Source organism: Gymnoscopelus braueri, assembly GCF_963280865.1.
Source record: "Gymnoscopelus braueri genome assembly, chromosome: 23".
NCBI lineage: Eukaryota > Metazoa > Chordata > Actinopteri > Myctophiformes > Myctophidae > Gymnoscopelus > Gymnoscopelus braueri.
The window spans coordinates 31,448,632-31,475,173 of NC_137625.1; the positions used below are offsets into that span (position 1 = coordinate 31,448,632).

Sequence of the window (26,542 nt, forward strand, 5' to 3'; positions counted from 1 at the left end):
CTGGCATCTTGCTCATCCAACAGCTCATCCAGCAGGAATTGCGCACGGGGGAATTCGTGGCAACAAATACACTCGATGTCTGTCACCATGGGCATGCAATTGGTGCACAGGCACCAAGAAGTGTTACCGACCCGTGGCTGCTCCACGTCCGCCCCAGCAGCTAATGCTGCCTGCCTGGCTGCTAGAGCAGCAGCCGCCGCCGCCGCCGCCGCCTCTTCCTCGTCCCTGCGCTGGAGCTGTTCATCGCTATACTCCGGTTCAAAAAGATAGCCCTCCTGTATCTCAAAATCAGCCATAACTTGAAAGTAGTCATCTTCCTCCATGGAATCCTCTAACTCAGATATGCGTGCTGACGCCATGATACAAATCTGAACGGGGAACGCATAGCTAAAAAGGGGTGGGTATTATTTACAACTCAAAACAAAGGGGTGGAGTGCAAGAAGGTTGAAGGTTGGACCGAATCTTGGGAACACCCTTTGGGGCTGTCTTTGAAGCTGTCTGACTGAGACGCGTCGAGACAACATGTAGTGCGGAAAGGAATGAGACATATCTCTCATGATGCAAATAACGTCACGAATATTGCAAAGATTACTAGATATCTAAAAACACAGATTATTCACAAAAAAAACCCAGGATCTTGTTTCTTCACTCCTAAACTTCATTAAAAGACCGAAAACTTCTTCCAGGGGTGAAGTGCTCCTTTAAACTCTCTGGACACACCCCCGCTCAAACACACAACTCACAGTGAGGGAGGACAGACTGTCTTTCCACAGCTACAGGAGGCTCTATCTTCACTTACACACCTCTTCCACCAGGGGGCGAGAGGCATTAAGAAGGTGAAAAGCGTGTCATAAAGGAGGGTGGTGCTGATGTTTGTTGTGTGAAGCTTGTCAGAGTGTTTGGGTTGGAGTGTGTGGCCATACATTTAGCGTTTTTTTTCCTCAAGATTTCTTAGAAAATAGCAGATCTACAACCTCACAATGAGTCACATTGCTGCGCGTTGTGAGCTTGTAGATCGGCAATTTTCAAGTAGCCCATGTCTGCTGGAGAAACAAAACAAACTGCTGGACATTGATTTGGATATGGACATCGATCTACACACTGCAGGTATGTATGTCTGTTCAGACATGCAAAAGTGTCACTTTTCAGCTACAGTCACCTTTTTGAACCCAAATAGGGCAATTGTGTGACACCTGACCCGAAAGAAAACAACATGTTGTCACCTTTTTCACCTCGGGGCTGTTTGCATGCCTGTCTGTTACACACACCATCAAACGACACACTGCAGGTAGGTATGTCTGTTACACACACAACACCAAACTACACACTGCAGGTATGTCTGACTGTTACATACACAACATCAAACTACACATTGCAGTTATGACACAGTGTTTATGTGAGGTGTTGTTAGGTTTTAGATCTGTTTTAGGGATCATTGCTTGTAGATCAATAGACCAGTCAGTAGGCTCCATTTTGATGACTGAGTTTTACTCCTCATCCCACATTGCTGTGATCATTTTTGAACAGAGAATCCGTTCTTTCAGATTGTTTCAATGGAATGCGGCTTTAGCCCCGCCCCCTATAAATATGAGAGGGAGTGCACGCCTACAATTCAACGTCACAGCCCCATTTGAGCCAGAGACACAGAGACAGCAGGTTGTGTGCTCCTCGCTCCCAGCAGAGAGAGCTCCCAGCCCATTTCAACCACAGACAGACACAGGCAGGCAGTTGCTGGCTGCTACTCGCCCCCAGCAGACAGAGAGACATGCAATTAGTTCAGTATTTTCATAAACATCCCCCCCTGTTCATCCACACTGAATGTAACAGTAATGAACAAAATACAGCATTGTGAGCTTGTAGGTCTGGAATGTTTTTAAGTGTTAAATGTATGTCTAAATAAAGGGCTGCATCGCGTCATGTTGGAGCGCCTCAGTGCGGCTGCAGAGTTCACGTGCAACCTCTTCCAGAGAGTGATGGAGACACTAGAAACTCTCGGACATGTGTCTTAAAGGAGCATTTCACCCCTGGAAGAACTTCCAGTCACTCAATGTTAATAATATTTGTAGTAGATAACAGTAGCAAATTTTGAAATTTGCACCCTATGGCCAGAACAATATAGAAGTATGTGTTTTTGACTGGGGTTTGACTGGACTGCTGCATTACTACAATGACCATAATGCTTTGGGGCACTGCCCTTCCTTGTGGGGAGGGGAGGATGCGTGGGGGTGTGGTCTACATTGTAACTTTCCCCTCCCAGTTCTCACTACAACAACATCAACACATGTTGATGTTGTCATCAACATCAACCAGTGTTGTCATGTCTGCTTATTATAAGCGACTCTGGGACTTTGTAAATATTGGTAGTTGTGGGTTACTTTTTTTGGGCTTGTTTTTAAATACATATATACAATAATTGTGTACTTGTCCACGGACCCTCATCTGAAATTATAATTTAGGACCCCTGTACCAGATTTGTGTTGTTAAAATGTTTCAAAAATATTCCATACATTTAGCGTTTTTTTCCCTCAAGATTTCTTAGAAAATAGCAGATCTACAACCTCACAATGAGTCACATCGCTGCGCGTTGTGAGCTTGTAGATCGGCAATTTTCAAGTAGCCCATGTCTAGGTTTCAAGTGCTCTTGGCCTAGGTATTTTCTTTTGGGCTTGTTTTCATAGACCTGGTTGCTTATTTCTCTCACAAGATCTGGCAACACTGAATAGACTTCATGAATGTTCCATTCCGTGAAACTATTCAATCTTTGCTGCATGTTCCATTCCGTGAAACTATTCAATCTTTGCTGCTGTTGTATAGTGTTCTGTATTGATTGCATCTTTTAGCAAACTAAATATGATGTGTAAATTAGCAGAGTAGCACAAACGTGTGTGTGTGTGTGTGTGTTCAACATTCCTTCCCAGTTCCCACCATGAAGACAGTCCGGTGCTGGTAACGTCCATCTATAGTCGGGACATCCATGACGATGAGGCATAGTCAACAATATAATAATAAAACAAAACGTTTCATACTCATGTCATGTGTGATTCCTTATTTCTGAGAACATAATGTTTCACTGTCATTTCCAGTTATATTCTTTGGACTAAACTTATAGAAAACATGGGCATTACTTTAGAATAGATGACATGCTAATGTTCAAATACTCTTGTCATACACAGCCTAATCGTTTTTTGTTTTTTTTTTTTTCAACTGAGACCGTTTCATGCTTTCAATTGGTGTATATGGATAATATTAGGTTTTACTCTAGCAGACCAAAGACCAGTAAAGTTGAATCCAATGTGCTGGGGTCCCCAGAAAAATAATGATTACATGTAGAAGTAAAGAATGCACAAGAGTTTCACTATTATATCTATAATGCTTACAGTCATGTAATTATGTACCATTCTGCCAAATGAAAGACCATATCATATCCTATATCATGAAACAGTTCAAAAGAACCCTTATAGAATTGGGTGTTCATATATTTTGTCATTATAAATGCTTACACAATGTAGAATATACCAATGAGTAGAGCAAGCAGTGTGTATTTGTAACCGTTTTATTTAGAAAAAAAATAAAATATGGCTGTAGTCCCAGGTCTTCATTAGCAGTTCCTTCATTTTTGCAGGCTGATGACAACTTTCTGTCCTGTCATTGGAAAGAACACATTAGATTAGACTTGTAGTTTACATGGATATCATCCGACGTGATACCTAATTTATTCTTAGTTGCATGCTCACCGAAAATAGCAGACCTACAAGCTCACAAAGTGTCGAGTCCGTGACGCGTTGTGAGCTTGTAGATCTGCTATTTTCGGGACCCGCCGAGCGGCGCCGACGTCATGAAACTCAGTAGCTCTGAAACATGACAGTCATGGCGGAGCTTCAACCTGGTGTTTGCACTTTCTACATGTACAGACCGTACATCTACATAAACGTTCAGATTTCAAAAAAGTGCTGACCTCATACCACAGATGTTACAATTTGAATCGGGTGGGTCTAAGTACCAGTATCTTCCGTATTGTTTAATAAAAAGCATTTTAATCCAATCGGTGGCCATTTTCTCCTAATGCTTTCAATTACACAACCCTATTGGTTGGGATGTGTATTGCACTCTGATACATTATACATCTAAGAGAAAATGGCCACCGTTCGGATTTAAATGTTTTTTTAATGAACAATACGGAAGATACAGGTACTTAGACCCACCCGATTCCAATTGTAACATCTGTGGCCACGGGGTAAGAACTTTATATTTGAAATATGAACGTCAAAGTAAACAATAACAAACGTTCTTTTATTAGAACGCCATCAGATCAGGACACGTGTCGCCTCCGGCTACATGTACCTTCATCAGCTAGTCTAATCTATCCGAGGGATACAACATGAGATTATAATGATAGTGGCGACTTTACAGCAATGTTTACTTACTCGAGAGACAAGCGTCCACCGTCCACGGTCCGTTCTTCGGTGTACTCGTGTTCAAATAAGTAACCCTGCTGTATTTCTGACTCCGAGATAATGTCAAAATAGTCATCTTCCTCCATGGAATGGTCCGACTCTGATATGTTTGCAGACGCCATGATAGTACATGTGAGGTAGCTAATGGGAGTGGCCGAGTGGGGAAAGAAGGTTGAACAAGATGTTAGGCGACACCTTCGGGGACGGTCCTTTGAGCTATGGGGGTTGGTTTGGATTTGAACTACACCTGTAGTCACCTGCAGTCATGTAGTGCGGACATAAGGTGAGAACCTTACCGAAAACGTCATTTGACGCTTTGGGAAACGTCTCACGGATAAAAAATCTAAAAACACAGATACAGCACAAAAAACACACCAGGATCAGGTTATTGCTTCCTAGACTTCATAAAAATAGGATTTTTTTATCAAAATCGGCTAAGTGTCCCTTTAAAGGAGGTGTCAAATGGAGTCTGTATGGCTGAAGATAAATGAACACATGACGTCGGTGGTAGAGAGGACTGTGTGTTTTGGACAAACAGCAGCATGGTGCTGATGTTTGTTGTGTGAAGCTTGTCAGAGTGTTTGTGTTGGAGCGCCTCAGTGCGGCGGCAGAGTTCATGTGCAACCTCTTCCAGAGAGTATAGAGACACTAGAAACTCTGCTGGAGAAACAAAACAAACTGCTGGACATTGATTTGGATATGGACATCGATCTACACACTGCAGGTATGCCTGTTACACACAACATCAAACTACACACTCCAGGTATCTCTGTTAAAAGACCCTAAATGCTCAAATATTAATATGGCACTGGCTCTTCTCTTGTTGCACTAACGTATCGTGGTCTACTAAGCACTGAAATCTTTGCAAATGTAGGCTGGATATGACAATATCTAATATATCTTTGACATAATATATTTATATATAATATGTTTTCATCATGTGTATCATCGATGAAAATGTAGTGCATCGCATGTCTTATGTTAATGGCGGGAAGAAGTTAATAACAATAACATCAGATGATACATTTCTCATGTGAAATTGCTGCAACATAACTGTAAAGGCCCCCCAAAGGCTTGTTTTTTTGGGGAAAAAATACCCCAAATGCTCAAACATCAATATGGCACTTCTCATGTTGCACGAATGTAACGTGGTCTACTCGGCACTGAAATGTTTGCAAATGTAGGCTGGATATGACAAAATATATTATATATTTTTGAACAAATATATTATATATTTAAAAACAAGAAAAACAACTTTGTTACATTTACATTTTTATAAATGTATAATTATTTTCTCATTAATGTGAACAATAGACATCCTAGCCTGCTACTTTTATTAACATGAGAACCCTTGTAATTGCCCACTTCATTAGTATTCACAATAGAAACTGCACATACATCACAGTTCTGCTTTTACAATTGATAAGCCTAATCCAGCATTTATTTACCCAGACATGGGATGCACAGCAAGTGTTACCCAACACGGTAACACTTGCTAATCATCCGAGCTATAATGCTTTATATATATTCTTAAAATGCATTATAATCAATGTTATAATGCATTGGTGTGATTATAAGTCACTATAAGTACTCATTGGGTGCATTAAGCGAAGTTTAAAAAAGCAAAAACACCACATGCTTCATGTCTTCACCTTCAGGAATGTAATTACTTTACTTAAAACACCCAATGACCATATAATCACACTATAACAACGATTATAATACATTATAACGTTGTTACAATGCATTACAACTATGGCAATTATAATACACTTAGCAATTATAATGTTAAGCAGATTATGCCTTGTTCATAATTCATTATAGACATGGGATGTATAATAATAATAATGATAATAAGGGTAATAATAATAATAATAATAATAATAATAACAATAATAATAATAATAATAATAATAATAATAATATAAGGCATCTATCTATATCTGTCTGTCTGTCTGTCTGTCTGTTTGAAAAAAAAAAAAAAAGGCATGGGTTTAGTGACTTCAAAGCGCCACCTCGTGGTAGTATTTGGAACTAAATTTACTGCGTGAGGTGGGTTAGCTCCATGGAGCAAGTGAGACACGTGAGAGTCACGTGAGAAACGACAAACTCACTAGGCACCAACTGTAGTCATTGGCTATTTGATTTATTTTATATTCAGCTTCTCTAAATGATTCTCTCTATAGTGTTTAATGCTAATAACAGCTATGTGCTTATCTTTGGTATTCCACAACAGTATGAGGCATGATCATCTCATGTTGAAATGGCAATATATCAAACCTTTAAACTCTATTAGCTGGTCTACCGTATTCCTTCTAAAATGCATGATGTCACCTGGATAAATCTAGGCCAATTTGATAATACTAGACCATACCCGGTGAAGTGTGCAGGCGAAAGTAGTTGCAAACGTGGGGTTAGCCTACTGCACGTCCTGCAAACTTGAACATTTTCAAATCAGCCTCATGGTGGCGCTATAAAATGCCGATTACTGTTTTTACCTATAACTGCACCGATCTGTGTAAAACTTTGTATGTGCACTCCCAGGTCAGGGAAAAAAACATTTGCCCTGCATTTCTCACATCTGCCTTTTATAGCGCCACCAGGAGACTTATATAAAACTTTTTTTTTTATATTACTCCTTCAAATGTTATCAAAATTTCACGCAAATCGGTAGACATGATCTCTATAGTCATGTGATCAAGACGGATCTGTTAGATTTTTCATATTCCATCCTGATTGGCTAAGATTGACATCTAATGTTTGCAGGAGTGGCCCGTTTGGAACAAAATGTTGCAAATCATGAACGCAGCGTCCGATTGCGGTGAAACTTTGCACGCACATTTGCACTACGTTGACGAACAAATGCCACCCTTTCAACATTGCCCTATTATAGCGCCACCAGGAGGCCGACTTATATAAAACTCATGTTTTTGTATTACTCCTTCAGATTTTATCCAAACATCAGGCAAATCTGTACAGATGATCTCTATAGTCAACTGATCAAGACGGATCCGTCCGATCCGCCTGATTTTTCACATTCCAGCGTGATTGGCGAATTCCGAACATTGCTGCCCCACACTATCCTACCTGACCTGGCGGAGACCTGTGCCCCGAGGAGCACTTTTTCTAGTTGGTCATTGTTTGGTCTATTGGTTTACCATTGATTTGTAATACAGTCAGTAAGTGAGAACTCGTACACAATGGAAGGAAGTACATCACTGTGCAATTGCTCTGCCAGTCATAGAAAATATGCATATAACAGCATTATCATCAATATGCACAAACATTTATTGGATATCTGTTAACCCTGTAATACTGTGACATGATTGTCTCCGCCAGTGCGAAAGGCCTGGCGAGAGAGTATGTTTTACCCCCTGTCCGTCCGTCCGTCCGTGTGTCCGTCCGTCCGTGTGTCCATCTGTCTGCGAGCGGCTAATCTCCGGCACCGTTGGCCCGGCCGCTGCGAAACTGTGCACACATACTCCCTGGATGCCAATTCAGAACCTCTGGCCCAGATTTTTCAGATTGGCCTGTTATAGCGCCACCAGGAGGCCTATTTGCGCAAAATCATTTTTTTTATATTTCTCCTACAGATTTTATCCAAACATCACGCAAAAGATTACACAGTATCTCTATAGTCATGTGATCAACACGGATCTGTCTGATTTTCCATATTCCATCCTGATTGGCTAAGGTTGGCTTCCAAAGTTTGCAGGATTGGTCCATTTTGAACTAAATGCCTCAAATCATGAACGCAGCTTGCGATTTCCGTGAAATTTCACACGCACATTCCCACTAGGCCTAGGAATAAATGCCACTTTTCAAATCAGCCTCATGGTGGCGCTATAAAAGGCCAAATTGCGTTTTTAACTGTAACTGCACCGATCTTCGTGAAACTTTGCACGCATACTCCCTAGAGGCCAAGGAAAAACATATGCCCTGCATTTTTCACATTAGCCTTTTATAGTGCCACCAGGAGGCCGACTTATGTAAAATACATATTTTGAGATTAAGCCTTCAGATTTGATCCAAATGTCATGCAAATCGGTACACATGATCTCTATAGTCATGTGGTCAAGATGGATCTGTTTGATTTTTCATATTCCATCCTGATTGGCTAACATTGACATCTAAAGTTTGCAGGAGTGGCCCGTTTTGAACAAAATGCCGCAAATCATGAACGCAGCGTCCGATTGCGGTGGAACTTTGCACGTACATTCGCACTATGTTGAAGAACAAACGCCACCCTTTTAACATTGCCCTATTATAGCGCCACCAGGAGGCCGATTTTTCTTTTTTATATTACTTATATTACATATTTTGTCCAAACATCATGCAAATCAGTACACATTATCTCTTTAGGCAAGTGATCAAGATGGTTCCGTACGATTTTTTATATTCCATCCTTACTGGCAAATTCTGAACATTGCTGGCCCACAATAACCTACCTGACCTGGCGGAGACCTGTGCTCCGAGGAGCACTTTTTCTAGTTCACACATGATTCACACCTCCATACATACCTCCAGTACATTAACTTTAGCTGTGTGCTTGAATACGTCCATATTCTTTGTCATGGATCAAAACCCTCACATCCTCATATGCTCCTGAGACTATTTCCATGGTCTTCCTCTGAACAGAGATACTCTTGTCCTCACTGTTGTCCTTCCTCTGTCCTCACTGCTGTCCTTCCTCTGTCTAGCTTTGCATCAGCTATGTGTAGTTTCACAGGAAGGCATTGGAAAGGCATTTACCTTACCTGTATGTAGATACATGTTCCATGTTTAGAGCAGATGTCACGTCTTGCCTTTATTTACACAGTATAATAATTCACAGAATCAGAGAAACAGATACAAGAAACATCTACAACTAGAACCTTTGTAACAACCTTGTAATTTGAGCAGCAGCCACACAAGCGATTATTGATCTGTGAGGAATAAGTAAAGTCTTTATTTGTCCCAGAGGGATATTCTTTTTCACAAGTCTAAAGAGAATGCATAGAGTACACAAAAGAATAACGCTCGCTCACACACACACACACACACACACACACACACACACACACACACACACACACACACACACACACACACACACACACACACACATTTGAAACATGTATTTATGTCCACATAAACAGAAGTACAAGATGTACAAAGGACATAAACACTGCCAGTGCAGTCAGATAAAGGGACAACACCCAGTTACAAAGTGCATGTAAGACAGAGCATTGTTTCATACTAGAGATGCACGATATCATCGGTAACGTATCGGAATCGGACGATATCGGCCCTAAAATGCCATATCGGTATCGAACCGATCTCAAAATAAACCCGATTAAATTCTCCGATATTGATGGCGGACTAATAACATGCTCGTCCAATGCCATGGTAACATATAGGCAGACTGTGTACTGTATCGCCGTGGCCATAGAGCCTCTTTCAATCACCCTTAAGTCCTCAACTGCTTTTCAGGGGATCCACAGACAGGAAAAGGAGCACAGAGTCTCACTGTACGCTGATGACCTTTTATTATATATATCAGACCCTGTGCTATCCATGCCCAGTATTGTGGACATTCTTTGTAAATATGGCTCCTTCTCAGGGTACAAACTAAACCTCACATAAAGCGAATGCCTCCCTGTAAACAATCTAGCCTTACAGATCGGAGACGATGACCTACCCTTTCGTATAGCTAGGTCAGGTATTAAATATCTGGGGATCAATATCTGTCGGAATTTTCCTGGTCTATATGAAAGTAACTTTCTGCCCGTAGTCAGCAACCTTTAACAGGATCTTCAGAGGTGGGGTGTATTGTCCTTGTCTTTGGCTGGTAGAATTAACTGTATTAAGATGAATGTCCTACCCAGGTTCTTATACCTGTTTCAGTGTCTTCCGGTGTTCCTGCCCAAGTCCTTTTTCAAATCAGTTGATAAAACCATAACAACCTTTTTATGGTGCGGCAAAAACCCCATAATCCGTAAGGAACTTCTTCAAAGGCCAAGAGTCAGTGGCGGACTGGCACTTCCTAACCTGCTTTTCTATTACTGGGCCACAAATATACAACACTTTTTACACTGGATCCGTTCCCCAGATGCAGATTGGTGTCAGTCTGAGTCTAGCGCGTGTACTACAACATCCCTTACGGCTCTGGTTACAGCCAAGCTACCCCTCTCTCCCAAACAATTCACTTCAGACCTCGTTGTTATTTCTAGTCTTAAAATTTGGGCTCAATTCCGTCAGCATTTAAATTTTAGTGGCTTCTCTTTAGAAGGCCCCATATGCAACAACCATTTATTTCTCCCTGCTAAATTGGATGCCAGCTTTTTGCACTGGAAAAGATCAGGCCTGTATACATTTACTGACCTCTACACAGACTTTTGCCACTTTCAATGACCTTTTACTAAAATTCAACCTCCCCCTCTCACATCTATTCCGGTACTTTCAAATTAGACACTTTGTCCAAGCCCAAAGCCCAACCTTTCCTAATTTACAGTATATCCAGACTTGAAATTTGATATTTTGTTACAGACCCCTGCTCAACTTATCAAACATATCTCATATCAAACATTTACAGCTCTATATCTTCATTTAATGACGCCTCACTTAGCAAGATTAAGGGGGACTGGGAGGGGGAACTTGGCGTAGTGATACCGGAGGACACATGGGACCGGGTTATGTGCGCAGTGAATGGGATTACTTTCTGTGCCCGTCTCAATCTGATACAGTTTAAAGTTCTCCACCGTGCCCATTTTAGTAAGGCTAGATTAAGCAGAATATTTCCTGACCTGGATGGGAGCTGTGAGAGATGTCAACATGACCCAGCCAACTTGACTCACATGTTCTGGTCCTGCCCCAGTTTAATAGTTTTTTGGACAGATGTATTTAAAACTCTCTCAGATGCCTTTGAGGGGAATATTCAACCTAGCTTTGAAGTCGCTATTTTTGGGATGTCCGGTGTCCAATCTCCATCTTGGAAAAAAATCAAGAATGCTATTTCCTTTGCGTCCTTGCTAGCCCGTTGGAGAATTTTACTAGAATGGAAATCAGCCACCCCACCTAGAATATCACTCTGGTTAGAGTACCTCATGTTCTTTTTAAAATTAGAAAAAATAAAGTACTCGATCAGAGGTTCAGCCCAAATGTTTTACTCTATTTGGGGCCCCTCCCTGTTATATTTCCAAAACCAAAACGCAGATTAACTCGTTTGGGTTGGGGGGGGGGGGGGGGGGGAGGACTCGAAGGGTACAATCCTAATTTCTATTTTTCTAATCATCTTCCCTTTTATGTTCTGGTCGACCCCTGGCCGACTGTATAGAAGGCTGATACTTCATGGCATGTGAACCCTTTTTCCCCCCTACATGTATGTTTGTATATGGTAAATTGGCACTGTAAACCTGTACACAACACCTACCACTCACAAGGGTATATGCTACAACTGTACGCACTTACCAAGCTTTATTTTTTTATATACTGTATATATATATATATATTTTTTGGATGCATTTTCTATTTGTGTTTCCTTTACTTAGCCTTTGATATAATGCATTGTTTGTCTGGTTGACAGTATGGTCATAGTCCTCTGGGGTGGGGGGGTTATTGGGATAAAAAAGAAAAGAGAAAAGGGGGGATACGGAAAAAATATATATACACATATACCTCAACTTGTCTTTCTATGCTGTAACCCAATCCTTTTCTGTAATAAAAATGATTTTTTTTTTTTTAAAGGAAGGAGGTTGTCGACTCGACAAAAAACAAAAGGAGGAACAACAACAAACAAACAACGAGAATGAGATATCTCTAGTAAAATGTCTTTGGTGTGGAATTATTTTAAAGTCAGTGAAACTGACGAGACAATTGCCATTTTCACGTGAAGTCATGCGAGGAGGGAAGAAGGCCTCGTCATTTAACACTACAAACTTAAAGAACCACCTGAAGAACAAGCATCTTGAAAAGTATAGTGAGTTGTCTGCTGGACAGAGTGCTGCGCAAAAAGGGAAATACACAACCCCCTGCCGTCCTTCATCACAGCTGTTGGTTACGGAGGCCTTTGACAAAGGAAAACAATTCGGCCGTGACACCCCAAAGGCCATAGCGATAAACGCTAAAATTATGGACTTTATTGCACTCGACGATCAACCATTTTCAGTCGTGGAAGATGCAGGATTCTGCCGACTGATTTCACATCTAGAACCCCGCTATAAACTACCCAGCCGTCGCTACTTCGCAGATACGGCTTTACCGGAGCTTAATGATAGGGTCACTGCACGCGTTAACACTTGCATGACTAAGCTATCAATATGACCGATTTTGAGAATTTAAAGTGGATTATCTTCTCTCATGAAGCTATGAGAAAGTTCCCCTTTCATGACTTTTCCTAAATATTTGTTTCAAATCATCTCCCTTTTTTTTTTCTTCTGAAACGTATTATAAATATGACATATATACCATATATACCATACCAGCCGTTTTAGTTCGGCTAAATTGACCGCTCTCCCCCTCTCTCCCCCAGGCAAGAGCAGTTGACACCTCTAGACCCCCCGCAGAGCGGCCCGTAGACGAGCTGCACAGCGAGTCTATGCGAGTCTATGTTGCCATGTCTGCTTACTATAAGCGACTTTGGGCTTGTTTTTCACGTCTTTCTATTATTATTATTATTATTATTATTATTATTATAATTATATATATATAATTACATTATAATGGTAATAATAATATAGCTGCCCACGTGTTTTGTGCACAGTTTGCACACTGGGTTGTTTACAAGTTAGTTCGCTTGCTGCTACTAGATTTATAGCAGCATTACTTGACGGTCATATTATGACAGTCATGACAAAACTTCAACCTGTTTTTTGCACTTTCTCCATTTACAGCCCGTATATCTACATAAAAGTTCGGATTTCAAATATAAAGTTCTTATTCCGTGGCCACGGATGTTACAATTTACTTCGGGTGGGTATAAGTACCCGTAACTTCTGTATTGTTCAATAAAAAGCATTTTAATCCGATTGGCGATCATTTGCTCATAGAGTTATAGTGTATCAGAGTGCAATTACACCTCCCAACCGATAGGGTCACGTAGTTGAAAGCATGGAGAAAATACGGAGAAAATGGCCACCGATCGGATTAAAATGTTTTTTTTTGGACAATACGGAGATTACGGGTACTTATGGGTTACCCGAACAGAATTTTAACATCCCTGGCCATGAGATAAGCACTTTATATTTGAAATATGAACGTTTATGTAGATGTACGAGTTGTAAATGGAGAAATGCAAACACCAGGTGTACGTTCTGCCATTACGCTTGGCGGCGAGCTAACAATGCTAGCTCCTAGCCTCGTTACTCCACTGTTGTTTTGGCCACATCTTCAGTGAAATACTTCCATACGAACGTCGAGCGGCCTGTTGTTTAGCTGGGGCTGCCCTCACCTACTGTAGCTGCTGTGTTCGCTACAATGTTATATTGTTTATACAACTAGATTCTGTCCCGAAAAAGACTAACGCAATACTGGCCGCTTCCTAGTTACTCCACTGCGCCCTCTACAGATCTGGACAATTTGAACTTACCATTAACCAAATCTGTAGAGGGCACTGTGGCGTAAATACAAATAATATTATATTCTATTATATTTTATTTTCTGCCCAAAAAGTGTATTTTACAGAGTAGGTGGGGTGCTGAGAGGCTTCCCACCTCCGAGAATAGACTTTCAACAACACAAAACAGCCTTTGTTTCGGTGAGTAGCGAAATGGTTTTCTTTATTTTCACTACTCTTGAGGGAACTTGAGGGAACTGACTAACGCTCTGGACCAGGGCTAGCCGCTTCCCACCGTGGTGAAGTTAGTTTCAGCCTCAGGTTGAATATTCACCCAGTGGATATTACTCCAGTAAAGTAAAATACCTCAAAATTGTACTTAAGTACAGTAATTGAGTAAATGTACTTAGTAACTTTACACCACCACAGAGAGGAGCGAAACTGATGGGCGGGGATTAGGCTTGTAACCGGAGAACAATGGGCCAACGACCAACCAAAACCACTCATGCTACTGTTGTCCCTGCAAGTTAAAACCACTCTCCGCCCCCACAAGACCGACAGAAACACACAGAAACACTGCTGTGTTTGTAATGTAATTTAAACCACTTAATGATTCTAAAACGGATATCTGTTGGGATCGAAAGCTTCCTCAACATTCGAACTGTGTTAATATGGAAAAAAACGTTATTTAGCTAGTTTCTACTGTACAGAGAGAATAAAGACAGTGCACACGACATGTTGAAGACCGCTGTGGACAAGTTGGAAACATGCAGCCATGAGCACGCAGAGGGCGCAGAGCGCAGCACAGAGCCTGGTGAGACCAGCCAGGACGTGGGGCCAGATGAGACCGATGATCCGCAACAGAAGAAGGCCAGGAGAGACGATGATCATCGGGGGTCTTTAGTTGACATGTTTGCTGAAATCCTGTAGGAGAACGTAACCCTGGACCCGGAGCCGCAAATGACCATCCACAAAGGATTGCAGGTTAGAGTCTTATGAAATAAACTGCCTGTACAGCCTAAATATCCCCTTATGGCCAATACAATGATTACTACATTATGTATAAGTTAGCTGACAACATAAAACGTTTTTCTTGTTCCAGTGTTTTTTTTAAATGTGTGTATATCTGTTACCCAGCAAGACAATTTTAATAGGCTACGCTGCAAATGCTTTTGAAAAAAACAAAAGTCCATTAAAGTAGGCCTTTTTACTTGCTTGTAGATACAAACCTACCTCACTGAGCCCCCCATTCCAAGGACTGAAAGCCCACTGGGATATTGGAGAAGTAACAAGGAGCGCCTCCCTGCCCTTGCAAAAGCTGCCCGCAAGTACCTGAGTGCCCCTCCTACTAGCGTAGATAGTGAACGTCTGTTCAGCGCAGTTTCTCATGTGATTGACAAAAAGAGGAACAGAATTGCTTGTGACAAAGCTGAGATGTTTATTCTAGCTAAGACAAATTTTCCACTCTTGCTCAAAACTTAGCCTGTAGGATCCTGGCTTCTCTCTCTCTGTCTCCCTCTCTCCCTCTCTGTCTCCCTCTCTCTCTCTCCGCCTCCCTCTCTCCCCCCCTCTCTCTCTCTCTGTTCTAATGTGAAGTTGTGAACCCCTGTGCAATGTGCAGTTGAGAAGGGGATTGCAGTGCTGTAACTATTTATCTTATTTTGTTGTCATTTCATTAAAGGGTTAGTTCGGATTGTTTTAGTATTTTCTGTATGAAATACTTACCATTATTGTAGTGGTTGCAAAGGTATTAATTATCTGGCCGAGTGCATGGTCAGAGATCTGGTCGGGATCTGGTGAATATAAAGTAGGTCGATGGTTTGGCGGGGGCCGATCATTCAAAATAAATTCATCCAAAAAACTAGCGTCATTTGTATTGTTGACATATTTTAACAATATAGCGCAGGTTTGATTCAACTTCGACCCCTCTGTCACATGGTACTATTTTCTGTGTCCTATCACTGCGCCACGGCGGCAGCCTACTCTCGCAAAGCAAGGTGCTCTACAGTCCGACGATCAGCTGTGTGAAGCTAGAAGGGAATTTCAACGTGGACGGCGCTGCAAGCCTGTAAACAATTCGTTTTATAATAGTTTTGGTTTCTTTATAAGTTGTTTTGGCTTCTTTACAAGTTGTGTGTCACATAGGAAAATAAAAAAATCAGTAGGCCTATGGTGCGTACTTGCGATTATCGTGGATGTCCTAATAAGAGAATTACTGGATCAACAAAGTTCTTTCATCGTTTCCCTATGGATAAAGCCACGAGAGAACTTTGGCTTGTTGCAGCAGGTTTGAACATTCATACCAAGTTACCCAGGATAAAACAACTTCGAATATGTAGTGATCATTTCACTGAAGACGATTATGGCCCTACACAGAAGAAAACACATGTTTTGAAGTGCAGTGCTGTGCCTGGATCCTCAACAACCCAGGTACTGTAAGACAGACAGACAGACATGCAGTACATATAACATCAACCACAAAAACGTCTATTGTTGCCTACACATTTCTACTTCTAAGTTCACTTGGGTATGACTTTGAATGTAGCATTATAATTGATGAACGTGTGATACTGTGAACCAGAGAAATGTAGTCAAGATGTTTAGTTGCCTCAATTGTGTTTCAAATATTGTATGCTCAAACTTCATTACGTGAAGTGTGTGTGTGTGTGTGTGTGTGTGTGTGTGTGTGTGTGTGTGTGTGTGTGTGTGTGTTTGTGTGTGTGTGCACGTATACGTGTGTGCATATATATATATATGTGTGTGTGTGTGTGTGTGTGTGTATATATATGTATGTATGTATGTATGTATGTATGTATGTATGTATGTATGTATGTATGTATGTATGTATGTATGTATGTATATATGTGTGTGTGTGTGTGTGTGTGTGTGTGTGTGTGTGTGTGTGTGTGTGTGTGTGTGTGTGTGTATGTATGTATGTATGTATGTATGTATGTATGTATGTATGTATTTATATGTATATGTATATGTATATATATATACATATAAAAAAAACTAATGTGTATTTAATTGCAATTTTGAATGGGATTTCAATCTTTTAATCCGCATCGATATCACATGGGGAGCTGTATAATTGACTCCCTCTTTTTCTGTCTACAGGTCAGATTCCCAAGGTTACAGTGCTAAATACACTTCCTACAATTTCATGGATGACTCAACCAAGAAAATAATAAAGTCAGGTAACATTTTTCATCCTATTGTGTTGTGTCACTGTACCTGTGGCCATATAGATATGGATACATCATTGGCCTTTACTTACTTTAGTGGGTACCTGTGATTGTGCTTGTGTTTGTTTATCGTTGATCCAAAAAGGTATCCGAGACTACAAGTTAATCTGCGATGGAGGCTGAAGGTTTCCAGAGGGGGCTGAATGCGTTGCAGTCTCGTGGAGTCAGTATTGATGTTGTCACCACAGATCGTCATCCATCCATAAGGAAGATCATGAGAGAAGTACCCAAAACTTAGACATCAGTATGATCCATGGCATGTTGCAAAAGGTAATTGTGTTGAATGTTTTCCTTTGTCTATTGTGTACACTGCCATCGTCGGTGGGAGAGGAGGGGGGAGTACAGGAAACTGATCGAGGACTTTGTGGGCTGGAGTTGGACTTTGCTGGCTGGAAGTTGAGGCGGTAGAGTCATACAAGTATCTTGGTGTGCAGCAGCAGCTAGACTACAAATTAGACTGGTCAGAAAACACAGACTGTCTTTACAATAAGGGTCAGAGTAGGCTGTATTTCTTGTGGAGACTGTCTTTTTTCAACATCTGCAGGAAGCTCCTGCTGATGTTCAGACTGATCAGACTGATCAGACTATGGTTTACAGCGTCCTTTTCTATGCTGGGGGAAGGGCACTTGGGGGAAGAGCAGGTGGGAGGAGGTTGGCCAGATAATCGATAATCTATATTTATATTGTAGTTATAGCTGTGCTTTTTAACTGTATCTTTAAAACTTTTAAACATCTTATAACTTATAGGTTTTTACTGCATTCTATATCCATTGATGTAATGTATTTTATATGTTCATCTTGCTTATTTTTATTGACAATCTGTACGAATGTATTGCAACTGCTGAAATGAATGAATGATGAATGAATTAATGAAAATTGCTGAAATGTATTTCTTCACTTTTGTAGGTGAACTATTGTCTGTGTATTGTATCTGTAGTATGTTGTTGTGTATGATGTGTGTATTTGGGTGTGACGGACCCCATGAAGAATAGCCATGCTTAGGCAAGTGCCAGAGCCATAAAGAGAGTTCTGACACTAGCGTCGACTCCCATTGTAAGAATGGAATGCGGAAGTGCTCTGTCTATCTCAATGAGATAGTTCCAATGTTTGGAACTATAGCCCATAGGAGCCCGCTTTGCGGCGAGATCAAAGCGTGTCGTTACTCTCTTTTCTACACTCTGGCAAGTGCTAATGGGAAACCATAATAAAGTATAGTAAACAGGAGCTATTGAACAGAACACATTTCCTTCGGGATTAATAAAGTATATATCTATTTTATCTACTGTAACACATCTAGTTTGTTATAAAAGTAGATTTTTGTTTTCAAGGTTGTACTGTTATGTATTACTGTTGTGTAGTTTACCAGTTTATTCCTTGTCTTTCTTCTTTTCTGTTATGTAGGCTTGAAGAAGAAGGCAGCTGCAGTATCGAAGAAGAAATGCAACCGGGAATTGCAGCCATGGATCAAGTCCATGAGCTATCATCTTTAGTGGTCTTGCAGCAGTTGTGGTGGTGATGAAAGGGTGATTTTAATTTAATTGTATTTGTAATAATTTCTTAGTTATGATCGCCTGATTCATAATTTAAATCATGAATACTAAATGAGACAAAATGTTGTTTGCTCTAACAATGTGTAAAGGAATTGAAACGCCTGTGCACCTCTATCTTGTTTCATCTTTGTGGCATTCACCGCTGGGAAGCTGATGGACAGGAGTACAAGTGTTACCATGATGAGCTCAGTGATGACCAACAGAGAAGGAAGAAGTGGCTGCAGAAGGGCAGTGCTGCATACAACGCCCTCAAGGCTATTGTACTTGATAAGAATCTCTTGAGAGTCCTGGATCACATGACATTGTTCAAGCACACTGGTAAGATGGAATCAGTTCATGAATATTAGTACCCAAGCTGTGACATTTATATTTGGGGGCTAAAAAAAAAGGTGTTGGCAGACAACTGACACCATTTCTTTTTAGAGGATACTATTGTATCTGATTATTTGATGCGTTACCTGTTATTTGAGCAAACAATTCAATAGGAAATGTTTATATGAAAGATTGTTTTATCTAATTTGACTTGTCATTGACTTTTATAATAGAAATGCATGGCACACAATATATAAATGATGGCATGTATTTTTTCAGGGGCTCTTGAAGTGTACCACAGCTCTATGCTAAAGTATGCCGAGAAGAGAAGACACTTCAAATATGTCACCATGCAGGCAAGAATCCAACTGAGTGTCATTGACCACAACCACAATGTTGGCCGTCAACATGCTACTACTCAGGCTGGTAAGCATGTTTGAGGGGACAAAAAAAGACAGCTTGAACTTGACACAACAGTGTCCATCATTCTGTATACTATGCACTCCAAGACCTAAATGTTAAAACATTGAGAAAAACATGGAATGGAACCTGAATGTTCTAAATGTATATGATGTGTTTTTGTAATATTACTCCCCCAGGGAAAACTGACGTGTCGCATGACGTGTGTGCAGAGGAAAAGAGGGACCGACCGACCGACCGACCGACAAAGCCTCCTGTAGGCCGACCCCCTGGGTCTGGCAAAAAAGGTCAATCTATTTCACTCCAAACTGTCAACTCAATGGCTTTCAAGGAAGATCTATGAGCCTACTACCCAGGACTTTCGAAGCGTCTTGGTTATGCGGGTCATTCAACGGCGACTTGACAACAACATCAAGCTCGGAGATGATCGCTTCCACATCCATCCTTCAGTTGATCTACCCGCCAATATAGCTCGAACGCCAATGCCTGACAAAGATTCTTTGATTTTAGAACATACAACACGTTTTCCAGTGCAAAATCTGTTGGAGAGTAGTACAGACTACAGAGAGTCTTTCTGATACTGACACTTAGTTAGACAGAAATTACAGCTTGCCAATGTAAAAAGCATCACTATTTTCAATGTTGTCACCCACTGTACTTCTTGTACTAGAACCTTACACAGAAAACCTTTTATACAGAAATAAAAATGTTGATGCTGTCTATTGATACAGAGCGTTATCATTTCAGTTATCGTTTGTGTATGTGTGTGCACAATTGTATATATAGTATATATATTATTGCAATCAAATATGTTGTTGCCAAGACTGAAAAATGTATTATGCAGTGTTTGTCCAACTTTAGGCATAAATGGATAAATGCAGCAAGTACAAGAGTGTGTGTATATATATATATATATATATATATATATATATATATATATATATATGTATGTATATGTATGTATGTATATATGTGTGTGTGTGTGTGTGTGTGTGTGTGTGTGTGTGTATACACACACACACACACACACACACACACACACACACACACACACACACACACACACACACACACACACACACAGTATGTGTAAACACATTTCAGTATCAATTGATAATATTCCAGCCCAAAATTCGTTTTCAGTTTTATTATTTACTATTGCACATATCAAAACACAATATTGAGCAATAAAGCATTCTGAAAAATGTTCCAATGAACTAATACAAATTCAAAGAGTCCTCTGCTTCCTTGTATCCAACGTATTCTCCATTTGCTGATGGATAAATCACTCGAATGGCTTTCACCACACATGAGGGGAGAGGTCTCCTGTTTCCTAGACCAAGCGTTTTTCCTTGGAGGGCCCATTCCAAGACCATCCTGTACCCAACCAGCCTGTATTGACTGAAACACAAAATGAAATCTTTAGTGTGTGCATACTGTTTTTGTAAAGTGGAACATTTTACTCATATTGATGTTTTTCTGTAGCTCTCTGATTTACTGTACATTAGGCCAAGCTTTCTATTGATGTAGAATATTGGTTCTCAAAGTGGGGTTCGGGGACCCCCAGGGGTACTTGAGGGGGTTCCAGGGGGTACCCAGCAATATTTGTAAATATAGCATCAGAATAATTATGACCTTTTATACTTTGGCTATTCAAAAATTCAGCAGATCTACACTTGTAGATCTGCTATTTTTGAAAAATCTTGAACATTTGTGCAAATCTTTGAATATATATATTTTAAAGCAGACATTTGTAACTCAAATCTTTGCTTCTGGGGGTCCCTGGAACAAAATATTTTTAGATGGGGGTCAAGTACATATCATTTTGGGGGTCCTTGTCATGAAAAAGTTTGAGAACCACTGATGTAGAATGACTGAAGTATTGCAATTGACATTTAGAGGCATAATGGGATATATATCCGCACAACAGCTAATTCCATAATCATCTTTATGAGATAACTTACTCGACTGACAACTGGCCATCAGCTCCAGCAGGCTTGGGACGTTCTTTCCAGTTTATTTTGGGTATGTGGAAAAGGGTTTTCAACACACCAGTTTTCATAATATATGGGAATTCTTGGTGGTTGATGATGCAGCAAGAAGCAGATGCAGATGCGCTGCCTTCCTCTGACACCGGGAGAGATGTGCTGGTCAGCCTGGCCTCCTCTGACATCGAGAGAGCTTGCATCTGTGGCAACAGTGGCATGGCCAGATCCCATTCACCACAGCAGTAGCTCTCCGGCTCTGTGGGCATTCGCTGGCAGTTAGTACACGTATACCACCAGGTATCGTTCTCTCGCACTCTCGTTGCAGCTGTTGGCACGGCTTCTCTCACCCGCCTCTCTCTCTCAGCCCGTTCTACGTCCATCTGATGAAGTTCTTCATCTGTATATTCAGGTTCATACAGATATCCCATTGGATGTGCAGTAAAAGCAACATCTTCATCACTTTCGTTGTAGTCTGAACTATCTGACATGTTGAAATCACTCTAAACCGTGTTCAAGTTTGAAACAGCACACCAGAGTGATCAGCACAGTGTTGCCATGTCTGGTTATTATAAGCGGCTTTCTATGAAGACACGTTGTGAGCTTGTAGATCGGCTATTTGCAATATATATATTGCAAATAGCCAATCTACAAGCTCACAACGTGTGTATACGATGTGTATACAGGTATACAGGTCGCATTAGTCGCTGGTTTTGGGCTTGTTTTCATATCGCAATCTGGCAACATTGGCAAACAGGAAACAGCTGATCGGCAGACTATAGAGCACCTTGTTTTGGGAGAGTAAGCTGCCGCTGCGGCGCAGTGATAGGACACAGAAAATAGTAGAAAATAGTACCATGTGACAGAGGGGTCGAAGTTGAATCAAACCTGCGCTATATTGTTAAAATATGTCAACAATACAGATGACGCTAGTTTTTTGGATGAATTTATTTTGAATGATCGGCCCCCGCCAAACCATGGAACTACTTTATGGGACTCGGCCAGATAATTAATACCTTTGCAACCACTACAATAATGGTAAGTATTTCATACAGAAACTACTGAACTAACCCTTTAAGCTGCTTATTTTGTGTTAAGAAACGTGTTCAAAACGTTGCCTATGGCAGCATAGGATGTGATTGTATTGTATTGTATTGTATCACAGTATTTTGTCAAACAGAACCATGTGTATCCAAGTGATATCATGAATTTGAGCACTACTTTACTGACTGAATTACATGTGAATAGTGAAGCTATAGACCAATCAATGACAAAGTCTCACATCCACCCAACAATTAATCAGGCTAACTGTGAAACACTGGTGGAATTAGTGACATAGTCTATTTGATTAATGTTATGTTCAAACAGTCCAGCTCAGCCTCCAACAGCCTGTACTTGTTTTAGTTTAGCATATCTCGTTATGGTCCAAGACCTTAGTTGTCATGTATACTTTGTTCATAACAGATCATTGAAATGTAGCGTAAACTAAAGTAAGACACCAGCAACTACTGTAGGTTGCATGTAAACATGTTTGTATATCAAGATAGCAATATTTGCTGGTGGTCATTTGATCAACACCTCCTGATAAACATGATACTTTAATGTAAAGTTGAAAGTACAAAGCTGTCCTAGAGTATTCTAGTGCATTATATTATCAAATAGACCTAGATTTATCCAGGTGATATCATGCATTTTTCTTCTTTTCCAGTCAAATCGTTACTGAAGTGGTATTCTAATGTGTGATCTTCCTGAACTTGGCACAGACAGTACCCAGAGGCTAGTGAAAGGAAAATAGGGAAAACATGACAATTTAGAGATGTTTAAGCCCAGGCTTGCTGCAGCAGTCTGGATAACTTGACCTTCAGCACATACTTTATATACATTTTATGTTGTGAACATTATTAACTCTTTGACTGCCAGAGTATTTTCATAAAGTACTCCCCCAGTGCCAGCAATTTTCGTGTTTTTTTATTTTTTTATTTTGAATTTTTCTCATGAAAATAATTTAAGGACACATAATGTAAAGACCCAGCACAAATCCGCCAGCAGAGAGCAGCACATGACAGCTGGATCATGTCGTTGGGTCTCTCTCACCCTTCTTCATAGATTAGACAAGGAAAAACATGAAAACGGATGTGACGTCACCCAGATTGTTTTGATCAGCGAAAGTTACGTTGTGATGCACGACGGCGATGACTGATCGTCACCCAGACCATAGATTATAGAAGAGAAGCTGTCCGTTTGTCCGTTATACCGTGTGAAAACCCGTTTATTTACCTATTTTGGACGAAAATGACTGGGGAAAAAAATCAAAAACCGGAAACGGAATCCAGGCCATGAAACCGGATGCAGATGTCCGTGAAGTAAGTGGAACTCGAGAATAACATTGAATATTAAGCAGCATAGCGCAATCAGAGATTAAACAATGAACGCGCGTCCAGCGCGTCGAGCGCGTCGACGGCCAACTGGACAAAGTAGCACTTGACGCGTTATCGCGTCGTCCGCAGTCAAAGAGTTAATAACAACAACAACCAAGAATGTGTCTCAATAGAGTGTTTATTAAATTCAAGCAAACAAATGTAACAACATATTTTTTTGTGTGGAAAAAGTAAAAAATATATATTTCAAAATAGATACAAGTAAAACAGTGAAATCCATAAAAATATGGCAACTGAAAATAGTCCAGTCACTGAAACAAAAATACCACATTCTCCCTCTTCTCTCAGCCGTGTGAATTCTCTGGTGTGATTTTAAGTGGGCCAATTGAGCGAAGTTGCTCCCACACTGGTCACATTGGTATGGCTTTTCTCCAGTATGAATCCTCTGGTGTATTTTAAGGCTTTCCATTCTAGTGAAGTGTTTTCCACACTGGTCACAGCTGTGGTGTTTTGGTTAAGCCAAGCTTCTTTTCAGTTTATTTACAGCTGGTATGGCAGGGAAGCCGACTGAAGATGCAACACTGAAAACAAAGACAAAGGGAAGATAGTTGAGAGGCAGAACGGTACAGTTATAAGGTATTCAACGTTAGTTGTGCATCTCCAATTGATAACTTAGTAACCGTGGTTGCATTTGACATATTTATACATATTTATATTTCCTACAACCTTATTTAGTCCAATGGCAATGGCCGCGTTTCCCAACGAGATTCGTAGAGATGCTGCGTTGAGATCCTGCGCAGGTTGTACGACGGGTCTAACGTGCGTCCACACAATCTGCGCAGTACCATAGCAGGCACGTAGATTTCAGGTCATGTGTAGCCTACGCAGCCTGCGTAAGAGCCTGGGACCCGGCGAAACCAACGCTCTACCCTCATTAGTAGCAGCTGGTTCTGCCCAACGTGCAATCGCTTCCCACGTCCAGGCGTTACGTGTCTGCTAAAACTACATTTGGGAGATAGAATGGCGTATCCTACTCTCCTCCTACTTCTGCGAGAGGCGTAGCCCTGCAGTGCTCTCCTACGAAGCAGTTTGTTACTAGCGCCCTGGGGCGGTAGTAACACCGATCGTAGCGAAATAGATCTATGAAAAGACCGACCGACCACACACACACACACACACACACACACACACACTCACACACACACACACACACACACACACACACACACACATTTAATTTATATATGTATATGTATGTATATATATATATATATACACATATATATATATATATATATATATATATATATATATATATATATATATATATATATATATATTGCGGCCGGGCCGGTGCGTAACGACAGCTTGCAGATCTTTTTTTTTTTGGGTAGGGTGAGCGTCCTCTATGCATGAACCCGAAGTTTACAAATTGTACTGTACTCTCACGAATGATCTCTGATCTGATCATCTGATAAAAATATTAAGCAAGCCAAGTTAACTAAAGGACGTAAGACCCCAGTTCCCCTCACAAAGTGACAGCTGACGTCTGCAAGATATAAATGTATATGAAAAAAATGTTTTTACCAAAAGTCACAGCGTTTAGTATGGGTCGTCCACTAGCCTAGCGGTCTAGGCGCATGTCACACAATTTGGGAATCCATCAAGATAGCTGTCGCGGGTTCGACTCTAGTACCGACGACCTTTACTGTGTCTCTCTCCCCTTTTCCTGTCAGTCTATTGTCCTGTCCAAATAAAGGCAAAAAAGCCCCTAAATATATATTTTTAAAAAAGGACGCAGAATGTCCCATTTCCCAAGTTTAATATGTATAAATATATTTTTTTAAATAGCAGATTGCAAGCTCACAACGCCTCTTAAGCTTGTAGATGTAATTTAATGCATAAATATATTCAAACGTTGTATTTAGAGTGGACTGCTTCAGGACATCTGACAGTTGGCTCTGTCACCTCTTATGAGATGATCGGAAATTGCTAGAATTTATAAACACCGGATCCATGCATATATAGGGAAGCAGTGAGCTGGGATTGAACCCGAAACTCCCACTCGCCAGCACGACACGTTACCAGTCATGCTAATAAGCCTGAGCTCGATAGCCAGGTCTTTTGCACGTCCTTTCTCGTTTTGTGTTGTTGAAAGTTTATTCTCGGAGGTGGGAAGCCTCTCAGCACCCCACCTACTCTGTAAAATACACTTTTTGGGCAGAAAATAAAATATGTCAGCGAGACGGAAATTATTTTTATTTACTCCACAGTGCCCTCTACATATTTTGGTTAATGGTAAGTTCAATCCTACAGATCTGTAGAGGGCACTGTGGAGTAAATAAAAATAATTTCCGTCTCGCTGACATATTTTATTTGCTGCCCAAAAAGTGTATTTTACAGAGTAGTTGGGGTGCTGAGAGGCTTCCCACCTCCGAGAATAGACTTTCAACAACACAAAACAGCCTTTGCTTTGGTGAGTAGCGAAATGGTTTTGTTTATTTTTACTACTCTTGAGCACTCGCAGGGCAGCGGAATTCCTTGTACAATCGCAGAGCGAGGGGTCTTCCAGGGCGTTAGAGGGAACACACTAACGCTCTGAACCAGGGCTGCGCTGCTTAGTCCTTTATGCATGAACCCGAAGTTTACAAATTGTACTCTCACGG

At 40.7% G+C, this 26,542-nt stretch overlaps 1 long non-coding RNA gene across 1 annotated transcript; it reads left to right on the forward strand.

Annotated features, from left to right (window-relative positions):
* Nucleotides 1–18,245: 18,245 nt before the first annotated feature.
* LOC308079532 lies at nucleotides 18,246–19,660 on the forward strand. The gene is made up of 3 exons (XR_013932616.1): nucleotides 18,246–18,754; nucleotides 18,871–19,099; nucleotides 19,373–19,660. It is a non-coding gene; the product is annotated as an uncharacterized lncRNA (long non-coding RNA).
* The last annotated feature ends 6,882 nt before the right edge of the window (nucleotides 19,661–26,542 follow it).